Here is a 22,898-nt window from a genome sequence, read left to right on the forward strand (position 1 = left end):
GTCCTTGTGGCGGTCGTGACAGCCATTTCCTTTGTTCCAAACGTGGGCTGGGCTTTGGTGCTTCAGCTTGCTGCTTTTCCTAGAAAATCCTCTTTTTGCACCCGTCTTCTTTCTTTTTCACACGTGCTTTAAATAATGATACCTGAAATAAATAATAGGAAAATACCGAGTAATATCGAATAATATAAAATAAATTGAATCAAATAAGGATATAATTTAATTAAATCAAGTCTAAAAATGTGATATAGTTTCATGTTATCAAAGTCCCCCACACTTAGACTTTTGCTTGTCCTCAAGCAAGATGAAATTTCCAAACACACATCAATTCGTAATAGGTTGCAAGTAAATCTCGTTTAGAAATAACCTGAGTTTAATCTTAACATCAAAAACTACCGTAACAACACTAGATAACCCCACCTTATGCAAACCAGTTCGAGTCATGCTATTATAGCTCGGCCTAGTTCTTTTACTCTTATTTCACCCGTTTTCATTCGAGCGAAATCACATTAAGCCCTTTATCTTTTTGCGCACATAGTGAAGTAACCGGTTAGCGATTCTGATCCCCTTTTAGTTAGAAGTTCTGGTACATAAGTTGAATAACTTCTTTATTTAGTCTATTGCAAATTGCGGGGGATCGGACCGTAGTCCGCCCTACCAAGTTCAGCACCAGAAACCGCTGAACCAACTCACAATGGATCGTTCATACTATGTTTTTGTAGGGTCCGCGACCTTTGGATTAAATGATCGGGTAAGGATCACCTAACTTAATTAGTGCATTTCCTGATTTTTAATATGTTGTTTTGGGAATCATTCACTTGTATTCATCGGCTCTCCACATAGCTTGCTATTAAGATGGTGCCGACTTCTCGTATAAACTACTCGGGGTTACTATAAAACTAAAAGTTCAAGGAGTTGGTATAATAGGTACTTAGGCTGATCTAACTGAAGGAGAATTGCGACCCAAAGAGCAGCGGAAATAAAAAATTCTCCTTTAGAGATCCTTACGAATGGTCATGATCAGTGATAGAATATTTACCTCTTGTGACGGTTGAAACCTTTGGTGCAGATTTCTTGTGACGATCAAAACCTTTGATGCAAATCCACGAAGCGATCACGAACGTTGAACGATGACAACGTCTCTACTCAGTCCACACGAACGAGTTCCTTCAATCTCAGTGCTAGCTGGTATGAATGAAGGGCTTTGAGTGAGAGAGAGAGAGAGAGAGTGAAAACGAAAAGAATGCAACCGCACTTTGTGCTTCTGTACAAGGGTTCTATTTATAGAACCACTTGTGTGGGCTTCAAGCTAAAAGCCCACTTAAGTGTATTTTGGCCCATATCTTATAATATGCCCAAAATCACTTAAGCCCATGGTACCTTACCATATTTCGTATTCTACTCAAGTACACCGTACCTTACGATATTCCTTAGTTACTCTATCTCTCATCAATCCGTCCTTTGTGTGTGACCCTGTAGGTTTTCGCGGCGTTGGCAATTATATTAAATCATGTATTTAACATAATAAACAGTGAGCGGTATCTAGCAACACATCACTGCTACCCAAGACACGAAAATGTCATGTGATCTGACAATTCCTTCTGTGATAATACTTATGTGTATAATTACCCTTTTGCCCTTATGTCTATATTGAACACAAGGCATAGACCGTGTCATCCTTGTCCAGTTCAATATTGGGCCCATAGACATTTATCCTGTTATGCAGGATGGGCAAATTCCATCTAGGTCACTCATGTCCCTCAGCATGCTTCGTGGAGTACCCATCAACTGTCTTTATGGTTATCCAGTTACGGACAACGTTGGATCAGCAATAAAGCACTCGACTCCACACCTAGGATCCATAGTGGTTTCAGGTCGAAGAGTGGAATACACTATTATCACCATGAGAATAACTTATGACACTTTGCATAACGTTCTATATAGTATTCTCATAGCGGGTCAATCCGGTATAAATATTACTCCTAATATTCATACCTATGTTTAAGACTTGATAACTCTTTATCCATGATCCATGAGATGTGATCATCAGTCTACAAACATAATAGTCTTAATGCTTTAATGTTATCCCACTTCACACTAAAGCTCGACTACGGATACTTTAGGAATAGTGTCCTTATGTTTAATGTGTTCTCATGATTAAGTCACACTTAATACATTAAACGGACTATCTATTCCAGGGACTTTATTAATCAACCATAATAAAGAGAATGCCTTTTATTATTCGATACAAGTACCAAAATGTATTGGCCTCTAGGGCTTACACCAACAATCTCCCACTAGCACTAGAGCCAATCAGGCATACCCCGTATGCCCATTGATCTAGTATGGCCATCATGCTTCTGCTGCGCAAGAGGCTTTGTCAGTGGGTCAACTATATTGTCAAGTGTAGGTACTCTGCATATTCTCACACAACGTCTAAGTATGTGTTTGGATCGTCGGTGAGATCTAGGCTCCTTAGCTTGTGCGATAGCACCATTGTTATCATAATAGATACCAATGGGATCCACAATGCTAGGGACTATGCCAAGTTCACTAATGAACTTTTTGATCCAAACAACTTCTTTTGCTGCACTTGAGGCAGCAATATACTCGGCCTCGGTTGTAGAATCAGCAACTGTATCTTGCTTTGAACTTTTCAAGCTCACAGCGCCACCATTTAAGCAAAACACATAACCATTGGAATCATTCATATTAAAGCGTCTCAGCACCTTGTCTATGTACTCTGACTCAGGCCGAGCATTTTATGATCTATCTCTATAGATTCTAATTCCTAATATATAGGCTGCTTCACCTAGGTCCCTCATAGAAAAGCATTTCCCCAACCAAGACTTTGCTTGTTGCAGGGTAGGGATATCGTTTCCAATAAGTAATATGTCATCTACATATAATACCAGGAATACGATCATGCTCCCACTAACCTTCTTGTAGACACAAGGCTCATCTTCGTTCTTGATGAATCCATATTGTTTTACTATTTCATCAAAACGAAGATTCCATGAGTAGGTCACAGGCTCATCTTGATCCATGAGTAATACATCACCTAGATCAGATATCCATATATCTTAGTCAGGTGACGTATCCTGCCTGACCTACGCTGGTCTTGTTCTACTTGAGCAGGTTGCTCTTACACAACTACTTGTGTTTCCTGCTCTAATTCCTCCATAGGTGTATCGATACTTTGTGATTCTTGAATTTCTTCAAGTTCTACTTTCCTCCCACTGATTCCTTTGGAAATAAAATCCCTTTCTAGGAAAACTCAAGTTCGAGCGACAAACACTTTGCCCTCAGAAGGATTGTAGAAATAATATCCTCTTGTTTCTTTAGGATACCCCACAAATAAGCATTTGTCAGATTTGGGCTCAAGCTTAGTTGAAATTTGTCGTTTCACATAAACCTCGCAACCCCAAATCTTCATGTAAGACATATGTGGTTTCTTACCACTCCATATCTCATATGGTGTCTTATTAACCTTTTGGATGGAATACGGTTAAGTGTGTAAGCTGTTGTCAATAGTGCATGTCCGCAAATGGAGTTTGGAAGATCAACGTGACTCATCATGGATTTAACTCATTAGGTTTCATCCTTTTAGTATTAATGTTATAAGTTGGCATTATGAGATCAAGGACATATAGTCCATTGCTCATTTGTGCAGTAGCATAGAATATATCATTCAAATAAATTGAGCAACAATTGTTCTTTATTATAAATGAAAAACCAAACTTGTCCAAACAAGAAATGGAAATAATATTCCTGCTAATTGCAGATACATAATAACAGTTCTCTAACTGAATTATAAAACCACTAGGTAAAGTCAATACATAAGATCCTACGGCTAAAGTAGCAACCTTTGCTCCATTGCCAACTCGTAGGTCAACTTCACCTTTTGCCAAATCTCTACTCCCTTTCAGCCCCTGCACATTTGTACAAGTGTGAGAACCGCATCCAGTATCTAATACTCATGATGCATAAGTAGATGAATTAATAACAAAAATACCTGAAGTTGAAGTCTCTACTCCATTCTTCTTATCTTCCAGGTACTTTGGGCAGTTTCTCTTCCAGTGTCCGGTCTTACCGCAATGGAAGCAGGTGCCTTCTTTTGCTATGCCTCCACTAGGCTTCAAAGCAGCAGTGGGTCTGGGATTTGCAACTTCCTTGCCCTTCCCCTTATCACTCTGCTTAGTGGGCCTTTTGTTCTGCCTCTTTCCATTTCCGATCATCAGAATGGACTTCCCTTTTGACTTCAGATTCTGCTCAGCAGTTCTTAACATGGCTAGCAGTTCAGGAAGAGATTTGTCCATATCATTCATATTGAAATTTAGGACAAATTGACTGAAACTATCTGGCAACGATTGCAAGATCAAATCAGTCGCAAGTTCCTTTTCGAGGGGAAAGCCCAATCTCTCAAGGTTTTCCACATACCCAATCATCTTGAGTACATGGGGACCTACAGGGGCTCCCTCTGCTAACTTGCTTTGGAAAAGGGCTTTTGAAACTTCAAACCTCTCATGCCTTGCTTGCTCTTGATAGAGCAACTTCAGGTGTTCGATCATATCGAATGCTGACATGTTCTCATGTTGCTTTTGCAATTCTGAGTTCATGGTAGCCAGCATGAGACAAGCAGTTTCATTGGCATCATCGACATGCTTCTTATAAGCATCTCTTTCTGCCTTAGGTGCAGAACTAGGAGGTTCCTCTTCAGGAACAGGTGTCTCCAAGACATACAGCTTTTTATCATGTTTGAGGACAATCCTCAGGTTTCGGTGCCAATCCAGAAAATTTGTCCCAGACAATTTTTCCTTGTCAAGGATTGATCGCAAGATGTTGTTAGAGGTGTTTGCTGTCATGGTTATCTACATAAGGATTAAGAAAATATAAGTATCATAGACATATTTAATTAGGCCTTTAATCAAATATGCTCCCACTATTTTACTCAAAACAAATGACCCTCATCATTTGATTCGGAAAATCCCGTTGGAAGATTTTCTAGTGGGTCGAGATCCATATTTCACTTCGTTCTAAGTCCGCGTAGGCGGATTACACAAAACTAGGTTATTTAGGTAGGAACTCCTTCCAGTTGTATCTCATACAACTCTCGAAAATTTCAGTTGGGTGAATAACTCCTTATTCCAATCCATCATATGGATCATTCCCAACTCTTGCTTCTAAAATATATATAAGAAAATTATAATTAAGTTTGACCCATTGTTTTAGCAGTTGGATATTACAATTATCCCATCGCACCTTACCAATATAGAACATGCACCTCGCTTTGGCGAAACCTACATTATTCGATACTAGTCTTGATGAGTGCTAAAACTTGGATAGCAAACATATATAATATTCTCATAATTTGTTTAGTTAAGTTTGACCCATTGTTTTAGCAGTTGGATATTACAATTATCCCATCGCACCTTACCAATATAGAACATGCACCTCGCTTTGGCGAAACCTACATTATTCGATACTAGTCTTGATGAGTGTTAAAACTTGGAAAGCATAAACTTAATATTTTAGTTTGAGGGAATTGCAATTGTTATGATCTCACCGGCTTGTTTATCATATAACTCGTCTCTCACATGCATCAACATACATTCACATGCATCAACATACATACACAATGAAACAGTTATGGCCCCTAGCGCAATTGTTCTCCCAAGCCAATGAGAGAACCTAAGCTAACCTAATAACGATCTAAGCTTCTCTAAGCAAGATCTTCAAGGTTGTCCTCCTTTAGTATTGAATTCTTCTCTAAGCTTCTCCAAGCAAGATCTTCAAGGTTGTCCTCCTTTGATCTTGAATTCTTCTCTTTCTTCATATCATTATTCTCCTTTGATATTGAATTCTTCTCTTTCTTCATATCATTACATTACAGAAGAAACTCGTTTTACATACGAGGGTTTGAGATGAGAAAAGAAGTTACATTAAGAGATCAAAAGGAGAGGCACGACACGCAGGTCGTATTTAAAAACCTAAAATAAAATAAAGAAAGACTAAGGCCATAACTGATCACAACAAGGCAATAATAACAAACACATTATTATTGTTAATTTTAATTCCTTTAATTAATTAAAACCAAATTAAATTTCGGCGACCGATCACACTACGCAGAGTTAGCCGGGGGTTCCGCTGCCCGGTCAGCGGACGGGGTCAAGGGGCAGCGCCCTTGCGGGGTTGGAGGGGCAGCGCCCCTGTCCAAAATTTTAATGAATAATTCATTTGAAATGGACATTGTTTTGCATCAACACAACCTTTGCGCAGTCAAAACAGAAACCCCACTCTGTGTGTGTGACGACCGTCACAAGGCATGTGACGACCGTCACGTCCTTGTTACGACCGTCACGGGCGTCACGCAGCGTGTTACGACCATCACGCATCTTGTTACGACCGTTACGCATCTTGTTACGCTCGTCACGCATCCATCTTGTTACGCTTGTTACGCTCGTCACACGAGCTTCACGCGGCCAAACTAATAGGACTTTGAAACAGTCTACGGACCTCTTCCAAAAAGCCCTAAATTCACAACTCCTTGACGGCACAACCCTTGCGCCGTCACCAACCCTAATGCGCCAATTTCGTACCGTCAAACACACCTCGATTGTTGATTCAGTATGATTGATCAACAGGTCATTGCTTCACCATACTAATGTCGGATTCCGAAGCAAATGACCATTGATCGCTCAAAGGAAAACAATCATTTAGTGTTCGAGTGAATGAAACAGAAACAGTATATCACATATACCGTACTTTGCATTAGGATTACTTATATCATATATAAGTTGATCGGTCTCAATTGTGTAACCTATGGACGATCGATGTATCGCTGCTTCACCATACTAATGTCGGATTCCGAAGCATAGTCAACATCAATCATCCAACTCGTACACTCATGATGCCAAATTTAATTGCCCGTTTAATTAATTGATTCATTCTGTCTTTTAATCATATTAATACAGAAATTAAACACCTATCCGATTCATGGTTTCGTAAGTGGCTCTGATACCACTGAAGGAGAATTGCGACCCAAAGCGCAGCGGAAATAAAAAATTCTCCTTTAGAGATCCTTACGAATGGTCATGATCAGTGATAGAATATTTACCTCTTGTGACGGTTGAAACCTTTGGTGCAGATTTCTTGTGACGATCAAAACCTTTGATGCAAATCCACGAAGCGATCACGAACGTTGAACGATGACAACGTCTCTACTCAGTCCACACGAACGGGTTCCTTCAATCTCAGTGCTAGCTGGTATGAATGAAGGGCTTTGAGTGAGAGAGAGAGAGAGAGTGAAAACGAAAAGAATGCAACCGCACTTTGTGCTTCTGTACAAGGGTTCTATTTATAGAACCACTTGTGTGGGCTTCAAGCTAAAAGCCCACTTAAGTGTATTTTGGCCCATATCTTATAATATGCCCAAAATCACTTAAGCCCATGGTACCTTACCATATTTCGTATTCTACTCAAGTACACCGTACCTTACGATATTCCTTAGTTACTCTATCTCTCATCAATCCGTCCTTTGTGTGTGACCCTGTAGGTTTTCGCGGCGTTGGCAATTATATTAAATCATGTATTTAACATAATAAACAGTGAGCGGTATCTAGCAACACATCACTGCTACCCAAGACACGAAAATGTCATGTGATCTGACAATTCCTTCTGTGATAATACTTATGTGTATAATTACCCTTTTGCCCTTATGTCTATATTGAACACAAGGCATAGACCGTGTCATCCTTGTCCAGTTCAATATTGGGCCCATAGACATTTATCCTGTTATGCAGGATGGGCAAATTCCATCTAGGTCACTCATGTCCCTCAGCATGCTTCGTGGAGTACCCATCAACTGTCTTTATGGTTATCCAGTTACGGACAACGTTGGATCAGCAATAAAGCACTCGACTCCACACCTAGGATCCATAGTGGTTTCAGGTCGAAGAGTGGAATACACTATTATCACCATGAGAATAACTTATGACACTTTGCATAACGTTCTATATAGTATTCTCATAGCGGGTCAATCCGGTATAAATATTACTCCTAATATTCATACCTATGTTTAAGACTTGATAACTCTTTATCCATGATCCATGAGATGTGATCATCAGTCTACAAACATAATAGTCTTAATGCTTTAATGTTATCCCACTTCACACTAAAGCTCGACTACGGATACTTTAGGAATAGTGTCCTTATGTTTAATGTGTTCTCATGATTAAGTCACACTTAATACATTAAACGGACTATCTATTCCAGGGACTTTATTAATCAACCATAATAAAGAGAATGCCTTTTATTATTCGATACAAGTACCAAAATGTATTGGCCTCTAGGGCTTACACCAACACTAACATGCTGAGGTTTTTAGAGTGTTGGGGCGGTAATAATTTTGTCTTAATTTCACTCAAGTTTTATAAAATAGGCAAGCTTTATACTTATTGAGTGTGTTGAATTTTGTTATGGCTCAAGAAAATTGAGGAGAATAGATAATAAAAATTTTCACACTAGGGACTTGACTTAAGAATTTTTTTTTTTTATTATTGAAAGGGAAATAACATACTTGAAAGGGAAATCTTATAATGACTGAAACAAAGTTTTCCCCCTACACTTAAATGAAACATTGTCCCCAATGTTTCAAAAAAAGCGAAAAAAGGAAAGAAATGGAACCCAAACTCAATTCTGCCTGCGTCCTCTTGTTCTCGGACCCCGTGATCGTTCACGTACTGCCAAGTCATTAAACCTGTTAAGCAAGTCAGTGAACCTCTGGTCGGTTAGTGCATTCCTCTCTTGTTGTTGTTGTTGCATCTGGCGCATCAGTTGCATTACTTCGTTATTCTGCGCATGCATGGCATCAAGCCGTTGGGCTTGATGTTCAATAGCATCCATGATGTCATCATTTGTTGCAGGCCTTCTTCTTCGACGACGTCGGGAGGATGGACCAGCTACATTATCGGAAGGATTAAGTGGGACAGAATGTTGTTCAGGACCTTGATCACCTTGCTCCATTTCATCAAACTCGTCTGGGGGCGGGTTTGCTTGTGTAGGCATGGTAGGTTCGGGAGCATTCAAATCGTAGATGAATCTGTTGGGGTTAGTAACATCGGTGAGTGCAATGTTGGGCATAACGACGCTTGGGATTTCTTGGTTATTCACCATAAGATAATAATTCCCGCCTACCCTATTTTTGATTAAGCGGCAGGAGCGACAATAGCTGATATCCATAAACAGGGGTGGCAAAGATTGCAAATTCTGAAGTCGGTCCCCTAAATTTAAACCGAGTGCGATGGTGGTTATTAATCCTCCAATCACAAAAGGTTGATTGCCTCGAGCACAAAGGGTACGGATATGGTGAAGTAAGAAAGAGGCGGCGTTTACCTTTGTATCTGCTGAAAAGATGCAGTGTAGGAAGAATAATTCTTTCGCGTTGACTTTGCTGTTGTTGGCTCTTCTAAAGATGGTGTTTTGCAAAATGCGGATAAAATACCGGATAGTGGGGTTGTGTATGTGCGAAGCAAGTAATGCGTCCCAATTGGTGGTTACCACATCGGATATTTTTCCAAAAAGTTCGAATGCGACCGTGTTCCAATCTGAGTTTGGAGGGATTCTTGGGTGGACGTGGTCTCCTTCAGGAAAATGTAGCATGGCACTCAACTGTTCTTGAGATAGTGTGTACTCAGTGTTGAACATACGGAATTTTGCGACACCGGTTAAGTACTCGTCCTCACCGGTTGGAGTGGTGTATGAATAAGAGCTTAAAAACTCCAAGGTGAGTGATGGGTATGTTGGGTGATTCTGTGTGCACAGAAAAGTTAAATCGGATAGCCTAAGCAGCCATTACACACCTTGATATAATCCTAGTTCTTGTAAGCAATTGAAATCTGGGTACCTGGTAGATGTGACACCGCGTTGCTGAAACCGAACAAACTGCTCCTGTTGATAGTTACTATCTTCATATCGGAAAATAATATTTCCGAATTGCACTTCTTGATGTTGGTTCTCCGCCATTTTGATTGGTAGGTAGAAAGAAGGAGAAAGGAAAAGAGGATGAAATATTTGTTTGTATAGAATGGTTTTTTGGAATGATGTGGTGTAGGAAGAAATGTAGAGAAGGTATTTATAGGAAGAGTTTTGAAATTGGGAAGAGAAGTGGGTGAGAAAAAAATTAATGGGGATGAAGGTGAGTGGAATGGAGTAAAGAGGTGAGTTGAATGGGGATAAAGATGAATTGAAATGGGGAGTAACGGTCATGACATAACGGTCAACAACATTTACGAGAAAGCAAGTTATCACGTTCGTGACAGCATGCGTTACGGGCATCATGGGGTGCGTGGCGACCGTGACAGCATGTGTGACGCTCGTCACACTTCTGAGTTTGCAACGGTCGTGACAGCATGGTGGCAGCATGCATTGGCTAAATTTTGTGACAAGTTTTGTTTTATTATTATTTTATGTTTTTATGTTTTTAAATTATTATTTTTCTATTTTTTTTTTCTTTTTGAATTGCCATGAATGCTACTTTACTACACCATAGAATATATATTTTTTTTCTCTCTAATAAGCCATGTAAGTAGTAGCATACAATATATATCATCATTGGTAATTTTAGACAGTGCATAAATCAAAATGAAATTTAATTTAACCAATAATGCCAGTAGCTTCATAAAAATAAACATAATGTAATATTTGACTGAAGATAAAATAAAACATGCGAAAAATAAATCCTAAGATTAAAAATATTGTCAAATGAAACTATAAATTTCCTAAGACTAAAACTAGTTAACTGCAATTCTTCTAGCCACTTGTAGAATCTCTCTTCGGAGGAGCAAAGGAATTGACACGGTGTAGCAACTCGTGAAATTGATTTGTCATTCTACTCATGTATTCCAAAAATTCATGTCCCATCATAGTTAACTCTTCTCTAATGCATCTTGTTCTGACATCAAAGCTTGAATAGCGGTATTATAATCAGTTCCGGGCATATGATGTCTAAGATCAGGTACTGCCGATTCTGCGGACGGGATAAGATGAGGTGGAGAGGCAGCATCATGGTAACCAGTTGGTGTCTGCAGATCAGACTCAACATTAGGAATCTGGTTGTCAAGAATCTCATAATCTTGGATGGTTTCAACAGATCTAACAGGAGAAGGTATTCCATCCAGGTTGTAGAGCCAATCATTTCGGTTATGGACACTAGTCATCGGGCTAGGCATGGTGAATAGGTAAAAAGCTTGGTTGTTAATTAATAGTTCAAACTCTTCAGGTCCAAGGTTTCCTATAAACATAGTGTTGAAAAGGAAAAGTATATTCATAGGCTGAATACCACAAAAAGGGTTCAAAGCAAGCATGGGTTGGCGCAATCCAATAGCATTAGCAATCATAGTTATCAATCCTCCTATTTGAATCGGTGCACGGTCATCTTGAATAAGGAGGTCAAAACTCGCCAACATATAAGTGGCACCATTCACTGGACGATTATGGGAAGCACAAAATATTATGAAAAGTTCATCACGTGATACTGTGGTAATGTTTGATCTATTCCCAAAAAGAGTGTGTGCTAGGATCTTGTGGAAATAACGAAAAGCTGGGTTATGTATGTTTCCAGAAAGAAACTCATGTTCCTCAGGTTCGTCATTTCCTGTCAAACTTCCCCAAAAGTGCTCAAGCTCTCGATATTCAAAGAGGTCCTCTTGGTTCATGGTGAATGTGTCAAAAGAAGTAGGGAACCCTAAGAGGTTAGTAAATTCTCTTATGTTATACTGATACTCCATATTGAACATCCTGAATTGAATGAAACCTCGGTTTATTCCTTTTCCATGGTTCGGTAAATAAATCAGGGAGCTAAGGAATTCTAGAGTTAGCCTCCGGTAAGTAACAAATTGTCTCCGAATAGGAGTGGTTTCCCACCCTATTTGACTCAGCAGATATAGGACACTATCTCTTAGCCCAAGTACGGTCATTGCACCATCATCAGCATAAAAATTTGGGTGCATCTCTCTCAGCAAGTTCTTCAAATTTTTGTCTCTGAGCTCTCCCTCGGAACTTGATACCCATGCGATCAATATGTGTCATCAGGTTAGTGTTAACTAAAGAAAAGAAAAACAAGAATTTTAGTCAGGATTTGGCCAGATGCCGAAAGAAGAAAAAGAAGAAAAATTTAATAATATAAAGAAAATGAAGAATGAAAACTGAATAAAATCAAAAGAATAATCAAAGAAAAATAAAAATTTGTGGGTTGTCTCCCACGAAGCGCTTTGTTTAATGTCGCAAGCTCGACATAAAACTATTAAATGTTAATCTATTAATTTTGGAGACAATACGTCTAAGTGCAGGACTTGTGAGTCTTCATTGTTTTCAGCATAATGATAATGTTTTAGACGCTGCCCGTTTACGATAAATGACTCAATAGATTTTCCTTTAATTTCTACAGCCCCACTAGAAAAGACATTAGTGACTTTGAAAGGGCCAGACCACCTAGAGCGTAGTTTTCCTGGGATTAACTTAAGTCTAGAGTTAAACAGTAGGACTACATCGCCCTGTTTGAAAGTTTTCCTCGATATACGTTTATCATGGCATTTTTTCGTTCTTTCCTTGTAGATTTTGGCATTTTCGTATGCATCTTGTCTAAGTTCCTCTAATTCGTTTATATCTAGAATTCGCTTTTCACCGGCGGCCTTATAGTTTAAATTTAAATTTTTAATAGCCCAGTAGGCCTTATGTTCTAACTCCACTGGGAGGTGACACGATTTACCATAAATAAGCTTAAATAGGGTTGTTCCTATGGGAGTTTTGTAAGCGGTTCGATATGCCCATAAAGCTTCGGGTAATTTTGATGACCAATCTTTCCTCGATGTAGCGACAGTTTTTTCCAATATCTATTTAATTTCTCTATTAGACACTTCCACTTGTCCACTAGTTTGAGGATGGTAAGGTGTTGCTACTCGATGTTTTACACCATACTTAAACAATAATTTTTCGAGTATTTTAGATATGAAATGAGATCCACCGTCACTGACGACTATTCTTGGGACACCAAATCTTGGAAAGATTATATTCTTAAAGAGTTTAATTACTACTCGTGTGTTGTTTGTTGGAGAAGCTATAGCCTCGATCCATTTTGATACGTAGTCAACCGCTACGAGTATGTACTTGTTACCGAAAGAAGGTGGAAAAGGTCCCATGAAATCTATTCCCCACACATCAAAAATTTCTACTTCCAAAATTCCTTTTTGTGGCATTTCGTCACGTCTAGATATGTTTCCTGTGCGTTGACACCTATCGCATTTCTTGACAGCGGTATGTACATCTTTCCATATGTTTGGCCAATAAAGACCGGCTTGTAGGATTTTAGAGCAGGTTTTGGATGTACTTGCATGTCCACCATAAGGAGCGGAATGACAATGTTGGATTATACTTTCTACCTCTTCTTCAGGTATACAGCGACGGAAAATACCATCGGAGCCTCTTTTGAAAAGTAAAGGGTCGTCCCAGTAATAATGTTTTATGTCATGGAAGAATCGTTTCTTTTGTTGGTAGGATAAATCAAGTGGAACCACTCCGACGGCTAAATAATTGACAAAATCAGCGTACCATGGTGTAACGCATACAACCAAGGTGGTTTCTACCTGTTTGTCAGCTCTATTTTCTTCCAAATTAGCTATAAGTTTATCGTACGAGAAATCATCGTTGATCGATGTTCTTTCCGGTTCCAGGTTTTCAAGTCTAGAGAGGTGATCTGCTACTACGTTTTCTGTTCCTTTTTTATCTTTGATTTCCAAATCAAATTCTTGTAGCAACAAGATCCACCTTAGGAGTCTAGGTTTAGCGTCCTTTTTTGTTAAGAGGTACTTAATGGCAGCGTGATCAGTAAAAATGATTATTAGCTCCGACCAAGTAGGAACGAAATTTATCTAGTGCAAATACTACTGCTAAAAGTTCTTTCTCGGTCGTGGCGTAATTCATTTGCGCTTCATCTAGAGTTCTACTCGCATAATATATGACGTGAAGTTTTTTATCCTTTCGTTGTCCTAAAACAGCGCCTACGGCGTAGTCACTTGCGTCACACATTATTTCGAAAGGTTCATTCCAATCCGGGGTCTGCATTATGGGCGCGGAGATCAATGCTTGTTTAAGTGTTTGAAATGCTTCTAAACATTTATTGTCGAAGATGAATTCAGCGTCTTTCATTAATAATTTGGTTAAAGGTTTAGTTATTTTAGAGAAATCTTTAATGAATTGTCGGTAAAAACTGGCATGTCCTAAGAAGCTTCGTATTTCCCTCACAGTTTTCGGAGGTTGAAGGTTTTCGATTACTTCTATTTTGGCTTTGTCTACTTTAATTCCTCTATTTGATATGATGTGTCCTAAAACAATTCCTTCTTGTACCATAAAGTGACATTTTTCCCAATTAAGTACTAGGTTTACTTTTACACATCGCTCTAGAACTCTTTCGAGGTTCTCAAGACATTCTTCGAAACTTTGCCCGCATACAGAAAAGTCATCCATGAAGACTTCCATGATGCTTTCGAGAAAATCGGCGAATATTTCCATCATGCACCTTTGGAAAGTTGCAGGAGCATTGCACAAGCCAAACGACATTCGTCGATAAGCGAAGGTACCAAAAGGACATGTGAACATTGTCTTTTCTTAGTCATCAGGATGAATTGGTATTTGAAAGAAACCTGAGTAACCGTCCAGATAGCAGAAATGAGAATGCTTGGCTAGTCGTTCTAACATCTGGTCTATGAATGGTAAAGGAAAATGATCTTTTCGGGTTGCTTTGTTTAGCTTTCTATAATCAATGCATATTCTCCATCCCGATTCAATTTGTTTGGTTATAGTTTCTCCTTTTTCATTTTCGATCACTGTTATACCTCCTTTCTTTGGTACTACGTGTACAGGACTAACCCATTTGCTATCGGATATAGGATATATGATACCTGCCTCTAATAACTTCGTTACTTCCTTCTTCACTACCTCACTCATGATCGGGTTTAGTCTCCTCTGATGTTCCCTAGAAGTCTTACAGTCTTCTTCTAGCATGATGCGGTGCATACAAATAGAAGGACTTATCCCTTTAAGATCGGTGATGTTGTATCCTAATGCGGTTGGATATTTTCTTAAGATATGTAGGAGTTTTTTGGTTTCGAGTTTTCCTAGGTCTGCATTGACTATTACTGGTCGTTCAAGTTCTAAGTCTAGGAATTCATATCTCAGATTTTTGGGAAGTGTTTTCAGGTCGAGGGTTGGTTTCTTAAGGCATTGCGTAGGATCTGATGTTATTGCTAAACATTGGTTCAGTCTGTCTTCTACACGATAGTCGGATAAATCGTCATTTTCGAATTCTGTTTCTTTTATGCATTCATCGATGATATCCATGAAGTAACATGTGTCTTCTATTGCAGGTGCTTTCAAAAATTTGGAAAGAATAAATTCAATTTTCTCTTCTCCTACTTCAAAAGTGAGTCGTCCTCGTTTTACGTCTATGATGGCACCGGAAGTTGCTAAGAAGGGTCTTCCCAATATAATGGGGGTGACTTCATCTTCTCTTATGTCCATAATTATAAAATCGGTGGGAATGTAGAATTGACCTATGCGTACGGGAACGTTTTCAAGAATTCCTACGGGATATCTAACGGAACGATCTGCTAATTGCACAGACATTTTAGTTGGTCTTAATTCTCCCATTTCAAGTTTCTTGCATATGGACAAGGGCATAACACTGATACCGGCTCCTAAATCGCATAAAGCTTTGTCTATGACAAATTTTCCTATATGACAGGGTATAGAAAAACTACCAGGATCTTTAAGTTTAGGAGGCATATTTTGGATTATTGCGCTACACTCAGCAGTGAGTGTAACATTTTCATTATCTTCAAGTTTCCTTTTATTAGATAAAATTTCTTTTAAGAACTTAGCATATGAGGGCATTTGTGTAATAGCTTCTTTAAAAGGAATTGTGACGTTTAACTGTTTCAGTAGGTCAACAAATTTTTTAAATTGGCCCGCGTCTTTGGTTTTAATTAGCCTTTGAGGATAAGGGATAGGTGGTTTGTAAGGCGGTGGAGGTACATAAGGTTCTTTTTTTTCTACGGTTTCCTTATTACACTCTTCCTTTTCCTTAGGTTTACTTTCTTCCTCAGTTGACTTTTTAGAGTTTTGGTTTTCAATCCTTGGGTCAGATGGTCCTTCTACCTCTGTACCACTTCGTAATATAATTGCATGAGCGTGGCCTTTCGGATTAGGTTGTGGCTGTCCAGGAAATGTACCAGTTGGGGAAGCAGTAGGCGCTTGTTGTTGAGCTACTTGCGAGATTTGTGTTTCCAGCATTTTGTTATGGGTAGCCAGGGCATCTACTTTACTTGCTAGTTGTTTAATCTGTTCGCTAGTGTGTACATTCTAGTTTAAGAACTCTTTATTGGTTTACTGTTGAGAAGCTATGAAGTTCTCCATCATGATTTCCAAGTTGAATTTCCTAGGAACGTTATTGTTAGGTGTAGATGGGGTCAGCTTTTGATATCCAGGTGGTACAGCTGGAGCTTGACTGGGAGCTTGACTTGGTGCGTATAAAGCGTTGTTACTTTTATATGAAAAATTAGGATGGTTCTTCCAGTTTGAGTTATAGGTATTCGAGTAAGGATTACCTTAAACATAGTTCACCTGATCTGTTTGAATTCCTGTTAGGAGTTGACAATCTGTAGGAGCGTGACCTTGAATTCCACAGACTTCGCAATTTTGAGTTACGGCAACCACGGTGGCTGGAGGTGATACGCTTAAACTTTCAATTTTCTGGGCAAGAGCATCCACTTTTGCATTAACATGATCAAGGCTACTTATCTCGTACATGCCACCTTTCGTTTGAGGTTTTTCTACCATTGTTCGGTCGCTTCCCCACTGATAATGATTTTGGGCCATGCTCTTGATAAGTTGATAAGCGTCGGTGTAAGGTTTGTCCATAAGCGCACCACCAGCGGCGACGTCTATTGTTAACCTTGTGTTGTACAAGAGACCATTGTAGAAGGTGTGAATTACTAACCAGTCTTCTAAACCATGGTGTGTACAAAGTCTCATCATGTCCTTGTATCTTTCCCATGCTTCGAAAAGAGATTCGTTATCTTTTTGCTTAAATCCATTTATCTGGGCTCTCAACATAGCTGTTTTGCTTGGAGGAAAATATCGGGCAAGAAAGACTTTCTTCAACTCATTCCATGTGGTGACTGAGTTGGAAGGAAGAGACTGAAGCCATCTTCTAGCTTTATCTCTTAACGAGAAAGGAAAGAGACGAAGTCGAATTGCCTCTGAAGTGACACCATTAGCTTTAACAGTGTCGACATATTGGACAAATACGAATAAATGAAGGTTTGGATCCTCGGTAGGATTTCCAGAGAATTGATTCTGTTGCACTGCCTGCAACAGCGAAGGTTTAAGTTCGAAGTTGTTCGCTTCGATTGCGGGTGGAGCAATACTCGAATGCGGCTCATCTTGCGATGGAGCAGCGTAATCTCGAAGAGCACGAGCTGGTTCGGCCATCGCTGGTATCGTTAAAGGACGGAGATTTTTGAGATCAGGAATTTCGATTGGAGGAAGATTGTTTCTAACACGATATTCCCGAATTCGTCGTAATAATCGGAGATATTGTTCAACGTCGTTGATTCGTAAGTAGTACGGCTCGCCTTGTGAGCGAGTGTGTGGCATACAAATCAACGAAAAAGGGAAAAAAATAAGAATTGCCTTAGTCTCTACAGCGTAACAGGAGAGTTACGATATCGACTAAATAAAAGTCCCCGGCAACGGCGCCAAAAACTTGATCGCGACTTTATGAGTCTATCGGGGTACTAACTGCAAGTGCACGGTCTAATCGCGTAGTTTTAAAAGATATCGATCCCACAGGGACTTAATGAATCGATCTACCATTTTTCTAGGGTTACTGCGTAAAGCTAAGGTGAATGATACTTTAATGATTAGGGGGAAAAGTAAAACTAAATTTGGATCTAGATAGAATATCAAATAGTATGGATATCAGTATGTAGTTCGTCGTAATTGGGGAACCAAATCTTCGTTGGTCTTTTTCTTAATTTTAAAATAAGTCTTTTCAGTAGACACTATTAATTAAAAGTCTTTTCCTCAAACTCTCGCTCTGGTGAATTAGACTATGACTTTATATTTTAACATATGCTCTCACTATTTCGTTAAATCTAAAATCACTTTTTGAAACTAATAGAATCTATAGAAACTCCTTTTGAGAAAATACTAACCGTTTAAACACCCTCGTCTTAAACTCTCGCTCTGTTGACTTAGATTATATGATTAAACTTAAATGCTTAACTCTCGTCCTCACATTTAACTTTTAAAAATAATTTTTGAAAATGATTAGAATTTAATTAACCTTAAAAATTGCTTTCGCCCTGATTTAAAGTTAATGTTCAATTTACACTGTCCAGTTAAAAACTCAAACCGTCGTTCTATTGGTTTTAACTTCTTTATGTCTTTTACTCTCGTACAAAAACCTTGGTGTTAACTCTGTAAATTGAGACCAGAAAAAGAGTGACTATATTTTGAAATAAATTTAAAACCAACTCAATTTGAATTCCTTTATTCCGCTTACTTTACATACCGATATCTAAATTAATTAGCCAGACATGATGAACATGCACAAACAATAATCATGCATAAATACAGCCATATCAAACAAATAATATATATAAATAGCGGAACAAAGTATATGTAAATTAAAACGATAAATTAATTAATTAATGAACCTGGAAAAATACTAGAATTCTAGATTTTATCTCCTAGCTTCGATGCTCGAACACTCCACCACAAGTCGGTTGGATTTGTTCTTCACAATTCTCAATCAGATAGGAAAATAAAACAAGGAAATAAAATACTATGATCTAACGTAAGGTTAGATCCAGTAAAATTACACAATAATTTCCGGTGTAGAAACTATCTTGAGAAAATAAACTGTATGCTTCGGAAATTAAACTAGAAAAGAGAAGGAAATAAAATGCTTGAAAATTTAGAGTGCTGAAAAATTATTGCTGGAAAAATTGCACGGAGAAGAGAGAGATCCAATTGGCTTTTGTGAGGTCTATTTATATTCACCTGTCAAAATAACCGTCCTAGAATGAGTCTTCAGCGTGGTTCAAAGCGTGCATGAGAAAATTTAGGGGAAAACGTCCACTCCGTTACGCACGTAAAGCCTAAAATATAGGATGGGATGTGTGACGTCCGTCACACTATGTGTTACGGTCGTAACACTAGGTCTTGGGACGTGGCGCTCGGCACGTCCTTGTGGCGGTCGTGACAGCCATTTCCTTTGTTCCAAACGTGGGCTGGGCTTTGGTGCTTCAGCTTGCTGCTTTTCCTAGAAAATCCTCTTTTTGCACCCCTCTTCTTTCTTTTTCACACGTGCTTTAAATAATGATACCTGAAATAAATAATAGGAAAATACCGAGTAATATCGAATAATATAAAATAAATTGAATCAAATAAGGATATAATTTAATTAAATCAAGTCTAAAAATGTGATATAGTTTCATGTTATCAATACCAAATTCCTCATCCTTTTGTGATCCCTCTTGACCAGGTTCAAGGGGATTAACCAGATGGTGATTTTTGCAAGAATATGTATCTTCTTAGGATACTCTGAACGCTCAAAGCCATACATAGTCTATAACTCTAAAACTAATATGGATGAAGAGTCAATACACATCAAATTTGATGACAAAGAGCCTGACACTAAAATGTTAGAGCTAGTTGAAAGATTTTCAGAATTTCATGTATCTGAAGACACCTCAGAAGTTGTTGGTTTAGAAGCTACGAACAATTCAGAAGTTGGATGTCTAGAAGCTGGTAGTTCATAAGTTGTTCCAACTTTTGAAGATCATCTAGAGGAAGATGTTTCTAAAGAAACTCATGATGACTCTCAAGAAGAAACACGATCCAAGAAGATCTTTAAGTAAAAGTCTTCACATCTAGAAGAGCTAATAATTGGAAATAAGGATAGTCCTCTAAATACAAGATTTGCATTCAAAGGAGATTACTCAATGCTAGGACTTATCTCTATGACTGAACACAATTTTGTTGATGAAGCGCTTTCAAATGATGGATGGATTGTGGAAATGAAAGAATAACTAAATAATTTTCAAAGGAATGACGATTAGGATTTGGTACCCAAACCTCATCAGAAGAGCATTATTGGAACAAAATAGGTCTTCAAAAAAAGCTCAATGAAAAAGGAGACGTGGTATTGATTTTTCTGAAACCTTTGCACTAGTTGCAAGGCTAGAGGAAATCATATTACTTCTCTCTTATGCTATTAATCATAATATCATTCTTTATCAAATGGATGTTAAGAGTGCATTTTTAAATGGTGTTCCAAATAAGGGTATGTCAAATAACCACTTGGATTTGAGGATTCAACTCACCAATAACGTGTTTTAAAACTTAAGAAATCACTCAATGGCCTTAAACAAGTTCTCAGAGCTTGGTATGAGAAACTGAGTAATTTCCTATTAGAAAATGGTTTTCAAAAGTGTAAGACCCTAATTTTGACCCTAAGATCCCTCATGGCATCATAACATTGCATTTGCATCTTGCCTCAAGGATTATAGCATCTTGGCTCCTTACCTTTGGGAGGGAACTTTTGAGAGTTGGTTTGAGATCACCAAGCATGCTTGAATTGTATATTATTGCTTTTCTCATTTTATTTACTAACCAAAAGCACAAAAATATGTCACTAACAATCTTTTGTTTGTAGCTTGAGTAGTCACAAGATCCAAAGCTTCTAGGAGATCCTATGTGCATTGATATGGCCAAGAGGAGATGAAAGCAAGCATGGCAATGGTTCCCAAAGCTCTCATCCATGAAATATGCCTCCCAAGTATCTCAATTCATCATTTTGATCAAAGCAAATCAAAGGGTTTGAGGCTTGTTTCCCAAGGAAACCCTAATTCATCTGTTCATCAACTGTGCCTTGCTCATGAAGCAACCTCAACTCATGATCAAATACAATCAAGGGAAGTTATTTAATTCATCATTTCATGCATATTTGAACTTATTTGAGTTCCCTCAATCATCAATTCATCAAGATATGAGGTTTGGACTTGAGAAGTTGATCAGTCAATTCATCTGACTATTTTGAAATATACTGAGACCTAACTTTTGATGTGTTTGTCAAATGGAGATGACCCCAAGAGAAAATATGTTATTAAGAACCATATTAACAACTTTCATGTTCATCAAAAATTGATTTGAAGCTTGAAAGGTCATCATCCATTCCAAAACATTATAGGTCATTTTGACTGAAACCCTAATTTTGGGTCAACTTCCCAAAGACATAACTCATTCATTTTTCATGATTTTGAGGTGGGATCAAATGAATTGGAAATATTAATATGTCTACTTCAAATGGTATGTTGAGAAAAATTTCAAAATCTTAAAAGAAATGTATGTGATAATGAAAAACATTATAGGTCACTTTGGACCAAAGGCATTCAAATGTGAAAAAGTCCAACTTCAAGTGCCCATAACTTCTTCATCAAAAATCCAAATGATGAAAAATTTAAGTCCAAATTTATTTCCTTGAAAAGATATACAACTTTGATGTTGAAGATTTTGTCATTTGGAGCTTGCATCATTGAAACAGAAGGACTTGAACTTTGGCCAATTTTGAAATTCTCACATGTACATGTTTTGCACCCTACACTTCATGACCACTTTTCATCAATTTCTAAGTTTCAAATGAAGTTTTGATCAACATAAAAAATGATCCTCATGCAAAAAGCTTTCTAACCATTACTCATAAGGTTGTGTTTCAATTATGGACATGGCATTTTCGAAGACATGAACACATTGGTGCATTTTTGAAAATCAATAAAATTTGCATTGCATGAGCCAATACTACATAATTTGCACGTCCAGTTTGCATATGCTGATGATTAGCTGCCAAATCCAAGTGGAATTGGGCCCTCCATGCGCCTGTACAGGCCCATGCATGGAGGCCATTTCCATTCATGCAACACTTTGATCATACATTTCAGCCATGCTTTTGCTATAAATACAACGCTCATGCCTCTCATTTCAGCAACCTAAAGGTGCCCTAAATGCTGCACGACTAATCCCTCAACCACACTCAAAAGGAACTCACCAATTTTCTCTCAAATTTTCAGATATAAAATTCAATTTCATTGGTTGTTTTTAGATCTAAAGTTCCTTAGCCTTGCTTACACTAATCCATAGAGTATACTACAAGCATCCACAACAAGAAATTATGCTCTCAAACTCTACAAATCATAGATTTACCTCAAACTTTATTTTCTTCGAATCTGCTCAAATACTGATTGTTTCTTGTTATTGTTGTGTGATCTAAAGTCCTCTCCATAGAGGCAGTTGATTTGAGCTTTAAATTTTAAATTCCAACAAGTTCAGTTGAACACCACAGAAATTCAACCTCTGATTTCTCTCAATGTAGAAACCTATAGTGGATTTGGTTGGCACAGAGGTGATGTACATCACCCCAGCTTTTGTTTAGTAACTGGATCGTGGCTTTTCATGCACATTTGTTTCTCTGTAAATTTGAGCCTCGCCGGAAGCTGGCCGGAGAAGATTGTGACGCAGGTCACCGTCCAATCTCCAGATTGAATCTGAACCATCCATTTGCTTTTCCATATTTAATCCAGGTCACTCAATGTTATGACTTGTTTTAAGGCCATGTGTGTTTCAGTTGACTAGAGTGTATGGTGAACGCGCGCTTCCTGGCCACGTGATGATCCACGTCAATTAATGAGATCACATCAGACGCTCCACGTTTTTTCATTATTTTAATTTCTGATTTTTATTTCCTTTTATTTCTTTTAATTCCATTTCATTTTTAAAATTCATAT

General features: G+C 38.3%; 1 non-coding gene across 1 annotated transcript; it reads left to right on the forward strand.

Moving 5' to 3' along the window:
• Positions 1-17,056: 17,056 nt before the first annotated feature.
• LOC127077117 (small nucleolar RNA R71) lies at positions 17,057-17,163 on the forward strand. The gene has a single exon (XR_007787099.1). It is a non-coding gene; the product is annotated as a small nucleolar RNA R71 (small nucleolar RNA).
• The last annotated feature ends 5,735 nt before the right edge of the window (positions 17,164-22,898 follow it).

This window comes from Lathyrus oleraceus, chromosome 4 (genome assembly GCF_024323335.1).
Source record: "Lathyrus oleraceus cultivar Zhongwan6 chromosome 4, CAAS_Psat_ZW6_1.0, whole genome shotgun sequence".
Classification (NCBI taxonomy): Eukaryota; Viridiplantae; Streptophyta; class Magnoliopsida; order Fabales; family Fabaceae; genus Lathyrus; species Lathyrus oleraceus.